General features: G+C 39.8%; 1 long non-coding RNA gene across 1 annotated transcript; it reads right to left on the minus strand.

Annotated features, from left to right (window-relative positions):
- Positions 1–767: 767 nt before the first annotated feature.
- Positions 768–2,926, minus strand: LOC141146862 (uncharacterized). The gene is made up of 3 exons (XR_012244991.1): positions 2,844–2,926; positions 1,073–1,131; positions 768–903 (listed from the first exon to the last, which is right to left on the minus strand). It is a non-coding gene; the product is annotated as an uncharacterized lncRNA (long non-coding RNA).
- Positions 2,927–7,042: the final 4,116 nt, after the last annotated feature.

Here is a 7,042-nt window from a genome sequence, read left to right on the forward strand (position 1 = left end):
ATACAAACCTCAAAGAAATTCTAACGCTTCTACATTCTAGCAAAAACAAAAACAAAAAAAATAGTTTTGTCTGTGCATACACTTTAAAGTATACAAACTAAGAAATGTCAGCTGCTCAGAGCTCATGCTCCTTGCTGAGTGGAGGGCTCAAGCTCTGACTCACAAGAGGAAATGTTGGACTACAGCATTTAGATTTGCTACTTTCACATAGACAGCAGCAGTCTGTGCCTACTTTATGATGGCTGGGGAAATAGTTATGGCTGTAATCTGCTTCACAACCTAAATAAACAGTAATGCCGCGTACACGCGACCGGACTTTCCGTCAGAATAAACTCTAAAGGTCTTTCCGATGGAGTTCCGAAGGAGTTCCGCTAAAACAGACTTGCCTAGACAAGATCACACCAAAGTCTGTTCATTTAGAACACGATGATGTACGACAGGACTAGAAAAGGAAGTTCAATAGCCAGTAGCCAATAGTTGCCCTTAGATCATTTTTGGTCCGTTGGTATAGCATACAGACGAACGGTTTTCCCGATAGGAATTGATTCCGTCGGAAAGATTTAAAACATGTTGCTCTCATTAAACCTTAGCTCTGTGTGCTCCAAACAATTTAGTAGATATTTTTAATTTTCTGTTTAAAAGTGAAAATTGTCTGAACTGGAAAAAATTTTCTGTCACATAGGACTAATCCTGTTTTTTTGTTATTAATATGCATGTTAGAGTACTTACTGTATTTACAATATATGCATATCTTACCTGTGAAAGAAGTGCCCCCATTATGAACCTGGCCAGTGTTTCATTGGACTGACAAAACTGCTGTAAAGCTTGCTGTGTAGGGTACAGATTGATGGTACTGCACAACGCTCCTTTCAAATCCCCTGAACTAATGTCCTCCATCACTGACTAGAAAAAAAAATCAAAATTAAAGTGTTATTTAGGGAACCTCGCTGCAGTGTCTTACACTCCAATTGCATGATGAACTCTATAAAGGGCCTAAATACAGACATAGAAGAATTTTACTCCACTACAATAAAAAAACAAAAACAAGTTTAATTGTTGGCAGCTCATTTACCTTTCCTGTATTAATTATTTCTACAGCAGCTGTCCAGTTGTTTGTAACTGTTCTGTCCCCTAAAACAAGAAATAAGTAAATTGAGTCTCCTGTGAAATTCTAATCAGCACCACTAACATCATAGGATATCACAGTATGTTATTAAAATACCATTCTAATGCCGCGTACACACGATCGGAAATTCGGCCAACAAAAGACCGATGAGAGCTTTTGGTCGGAAAATTTGGTCCGAATTCCAGCCAGCAAAAGACTGGATTGAAAATGCAATCGTCTGTAGCAATTCCGACGCGCAAAATTCCTACGCATGCTCGGAAACAATTTGACGCATGCTTGGAAGCACTAAAATTCATTTTCTAAGCTCGTCGTAGTGTTGTACATCACCGTGTTCTTGACGGTCGAAAGTTCAGCAAACTTTTGTGTGACCGTGTGTATGCAAGCCAAGCTTGAGCGGAATTCCGTCGGAAAAACCATCCAAGATTTTTCTGACGGAAAATCCACTCGTGTGTACGCGGCATAAGGCTCTAACTACAGCTTTTATAGATTTTTTTTCACTTTGGATATTGGTAAGCAGCTCTGTTTCATTTAAAATTAAGGCCTCGTTCACAAAGATGCTAAGGGCTGGGTCTTTTGTTTATGTGGCTTGAGCCGCCAGGTGTTGCATGCAGGAAAGCCGTGTAAGTTTATGGGGACATAGCAGCTGCATGGACACAGCCGCTCATCCCAATTTGACAGGTACATGGGCGAGAGACCTCAAATGCACTATCTGCCCCTCAATTTGGGACTTATAAGTGTACATTCCCCTGGCAGAATTAGTAAATTGTTAGCCATTTTTGCTGAATCAATACCACAAAACAGCCAACTTATGATATACCAAGCAGCACCTAGAGAAGCTTCAAATCTTCTGAGGCAAAAACATGAAGTGATGAGGCCAAAGCTGAATTTTATGGTTACAACCATAAATAATATGTTTGAAGATGACTTACTCAACAAGGTTTATGAAGAGAAGCAAATCATTCCTATTGTGCAGCATGAAGATGCATCTTGGTTGTTTTGGAGGTGTGCAAGCTTCAACAGTACAGGATATTTACTCAAATTTGATGTCAAGATAAATGCGGCATACTTTCAGAAAATAATGGAGGAATATTTACAATCATTAGACTGCAAGTTGTGCACAGGGCCCACTTAGACTTTCCAACATGATAATGATCCGAAACATAAGGCCATGTAGAACCTTTATTAAAGTAATGGAGAGTTCTTGAGTGGCCATCACAATCTCCTGACCTGATCAAAGTCTGTTAGTCACTTTAGGGACACACAAAAAAAAATTGGATGCTTTTTACCAAGAAGAATGGGCAACCACATGAAAAAATGAAGGGCCTCATTCATCATTATCAAAAAAGACTGCAAGCTATCAGGGAGCAATACACAATACTAAGAATTAAGAACTAAGGGTATGCAAATTCTTGAATAGGATCATTTTATTATTTTCCTTTATTGTTACAGTTCAATTACTTATTTTGCTGTTCTATGATGCCTAATGGTTTATTTTAATCATATTAAAAATATAAGAAATGTGTGTGGTGTGATCACTCATGTTTTCTTTGAAAAATCTGCAACTTACAAAGGAGAAATACAAACTAGTGTGCGCTCTTATCAAATATTTGGTGGAAAAACAAGTTTTTATTTGTCAGTAAATGTGACGCTCTCTTTTTGTGACAAATGGGAATTAAGGAATGTGAAGCACACCTAAACTACAAAAGAAATAACTTACATGAGCTTGCTGTCTCACCAGTAGAACTTCTCATTAGGAATGCAGAATCTCCTCCGCCTGAATCAGCAAACCGTTTTAACCTGGGGTAATGAAAGCAAATGGATTATAATTTGCTAATAAATAAAACCAAAATTTATTCCAGTTATATATTCATCAAAACATTATTAAAGTGACACTTAACTCACATTTTTATCAAATAAGATAAATGCAATATGTCTAAATTTAACTAGAATGTACCTTCAAACTTTCTTTTCCTTTTTTCATCTCTTTTCTCATTTCAATCTTTTCTCACACTGTTCTAGGATAGCTAACTTCATTCTCCATGCCCCCTTTGTGTATGTAAATTCTACCACCAGGGCTTTTTTTCATCAGGAACCTGGGGGAACGCAGTTCCGGCACCTCCTGCACTGAATGTATGTAATGGCAAAGGGTGCTGGGGTGTGGCTGTGAGATCTATTGTTGATGGGAGGAATCTATTGTTGAGGGAAGGGTCTATTGTTGCTGGCTGCTGGAGGGTCTATTGATGCTGGCTGCTGGGGGGGTCTATCGTTACTGGGGGCCAGTTGTTGCTGGGAGGGATCTACTGATGAAAGAGGGGTTTATTGTTGCTGGCTGCTGGAGGGTCTATTGATGCTGGCTACTGGGAGATCTGTTGTTGCTGACAGGGGTCTATTGTTGCTGGCATTGATCTGTTGTTACTAGGGTGGATCTTTTGTTACTGGAGGGTCATTTTGTTGCGGGGGGTCTATTGTTGAAAAGGAGGATCTATTGTTGAAAGAAGGGTGTATATCTTAATGCTTATTAAAAAAATCTACACAAATCACTTAGCACCACAAAATGATACTTAGTTCTGTATTCTTTAAAAAGGGCCGTACAGGAAGGTGGGTAGAGGATGGAACCAAGGGACGGTGCTCAGAGGTGGATAGGGGGCAAAGACAAGAGGTGACTTGAAAAGGGATGTTTCTGAACCTATTCTCCGAGAGAAAAAGCCCTGACTACCACCCTTTTCTGCTCATCCCTAAATGGACTACACATCTTCATGCAAACACATTCAATTCTTTGGGAATTGTAGTACGCATGGAGTGGAGCATGTGGCCAGAAATGATGGCACTGCTTGCTCCACACTAAAAGCTGTTAGGTGCATTAATGGAGTATAGGGAGCATGCAAAGAATAGAAAAGAAGCCTGAAAACAATGGTAGGTAAAAAGAAAAAAAGAAAAAAAAAAAAAGAAAAGAAAACAGAGCCATTGTACACTTGTTTTTTTAGAATGATTGATGTAGAAAAAAAAAATGTGTCACTGTAAAGTATCTGTAAAGCCATACAGCTACACAAAGCACACATGATTTGCAAACATGAACTGTAGAAGAAAATAATAAAACTGCTTTGTAAATGTTTTTTTTCATTATTTATCCATGGTCATCACTGGATCTCCTTATTTCCCTCCATCTCCGATTGTGGGCAGAGGCTTACAAACTCTTAGGCTGTAGCCAGGGATACAGGGATGATATACTGTATATCCATTGACACGTACTGCCTACAATAGGGCTGGCTGTGCAGGGCTGGGGTATAACGCATCAGCGGGAATCAAACTACTAAAGTGCAGGCAAATAGCATTTTATATTTCCCAAGCAAGAAGAAAAGATGCAAACTGACCATGCTAGGACTTTGCTGCTTCTGTGCATAGCATGGTTAGAAATAAACAGGAAAGGGAATAGCTCAGATTTTGGCAGGATCCCCATGTATTTACTAAATTTGGCAGATTTTGCACGCATAAAATGCATACATTTTTTACTATTAGCTTTGTGAGGGACAAATTAAAGTAAACCAACTTTTACATTTAAGGTTTACATACTCTTTTATGTCTTTTTCCATAGAAAAAGTACTTCAACCTGTCTTGGTATCTGCTTCCTGTAGCCCTCTTGCAGCTTAATTCAGAATGGCAATCCAGGCCTCTATAGCTTTACACAGTTTTATCAGTCCATGCTATGAACATGCTTACAGGAGGGGTGACACACAGCCTAGGGCTGACCTCATTAGTGTGCTGCTGGCCCTTGCCTGCCAGTCATAGGCTGCAGCGGACCCTGGTCCAGAGTGTATTGCATAACGGCAATGTAAGGTTCAAAACACTCAGAATCTGTCTGGGCTTGTCTGGATTTTAAGACAGGCTGAACAGATGTATACAGCCTTTAGCAGGTAAGTCCATTACATATACACTATATGACCAAAAGTTTTGGGATGCCTGCCATTACACGCACTTAAACTTTAATGGCATTCCAGTCTTACTACGTAGGGTACAATATTGAGTTGGCCCACCCTTTGAAGCTATAACAGCATCAACTCTTCTGGGAAGGCTGTCCACAAGGTTTAGGAGTGTGTCTATGGGAATGTTTTACAATTCTTCTAGAAGTGTATTTGTGAGGTCAGGCACTGATGTGGACGAGAAGGTCTGGCTCGCAGTCTCCACTCTAATTTATCCCAAAGCTGTTCTATCGGGTTGAGGTCAGGACTCTGTGCAGGCCAGTGAAGTTCCTCAATCTCAAACTTGCTCATCCATGTCTCTATGGACCTTGCTTTGTGCACTGGTCCAAATCACTTGGTGAAGGGGAGATTATGGTGTGGGGTATTTTCAGGGGTTGACCTTGGCACCTTAATTCCAGTTCCAACATGACTGCGCACCAGTGCACATTGCAAGGTCCATAAAGACATGGATGAGCGTGTTTGGGGTGGAGGAACTTGACTGGCCTGCACAGAGTCCTGATCTCAACCTGAGTTTGGGGTGGAGGAACTTGACTGGCCTGCACAGAGTCCTGATCTCAACCTGACAGAAAACCTTTGGGATGAATTAGAGCAGAGACTGCGAGCCAGTCTTTCTCGTCCACATCAGTGCCTGACCTCACAAATGTGCTTCTGGAAGAATGGTCAAACATTCCCATAGGCACACTCCTAAACCTTGTGGACAGCCTTTCCAGATGAGTTGAAGCTGTTATAGCTGCAAAGGGTGGACCAACTCAATATTGAACCCTACGGACTAAGATTGAGATGCCTTTAAAGTTCATGTGCTTGTAAAGGCAGGCATCCCAATACTTTTGGTAATATAGTGTATATGTCTCTTTACTTTACTGTTTGCCTGAATCCAAGAGGTATCAACTCTTCAGCCCCATGTTGCTCTCAGTGGACAATGAAAGAGAACCAGCAAACTGACCACATTTTCCCTGTGTTTTCCTTCCCATAAGCAAGTTCACAACATTAGATTGACAGCATTAAGCAAAACAATACAACCACAATCTTTGAACTTCGAATGAATATCTTTAGGAAAGCCTATCCCGTTTTCATCTAAAAACTGTACTCTCCATTAGCTCATCCATCACAATGAATGCCTTTTTCAGTAAGTTCTCATTGTATGTCCTCATAAGCAGGGCCCTCCTAACCCTCATGTATTGAATTGTACTGTCTCCCTTTATTTCACAAAGTGCTATGCAAACTGTTGGCACTATATAAATTTTGAATAATAATGATAATGAATGCACAATCAAAGTACCTAAAACTTGAATCTTTTGACTGTGACCTTTGTTCTTGAATCAATTTACTCCATAAACCATGGTGTAATGATGTATTGTCGCCCTGGTGACTTGTGTCCAAAAGTAACCACATTGAGTATTTCTTTATTCATATTTCAACTTTATAAGGGCTTGTGTATATTGTGAGCATCAAAATTGCTTTCCTTCCCATACAATTCAGTGGGAATACAAAAACAGCTTACAAGAGCTTGAAGCAGGTCAGAAACACCTGTGAAGGAACTAAAATGATCTCATAATTATCTCAGGCTGCTTTCAAATACACTGTGCTAATGTGCCCATTTGTACAAGCCTTATTGACCAAAAAAGCATGTATGAATGCAATTTTTCCTTGGACAGTACCCATTCACATACAACATGTACTTGTTTTGTTCAACTGGTCTTGGACAAATAAAAGCTATTTGATTGACCATTTTATGTAAATGCTCAATGTAAATATTAGTAACTAAGCAATGTTGAAAACAAGTTAAGGTGCTTAGTATATGTCCAGCCAGTTTTGGATTGAGTAAGAAAGGGTTAGAAGAACCCCTGTTGGGTTTTACCGCTATCCAAGGCTCAGTTCGGTAGATTTACTCTCAGTTTTGTTCAGTTGTTATTCTTTTTTTTAGAGTAAGGGGTTTTTT

Source organism: Aquarana catesbeiana, linkage group LG06 (assembly GCF_042186555.1).
Source record: "Aquarana catesbeiana isolate 2022-GZ linkage group LG06, ASM4218655v1, whole genome shotgun sequence".
NCBI lineage: Eukaryota > Metazoa > Chordata > Amphibia > Anura > Ranidae > Aquarana > Aquarana catesbeiana.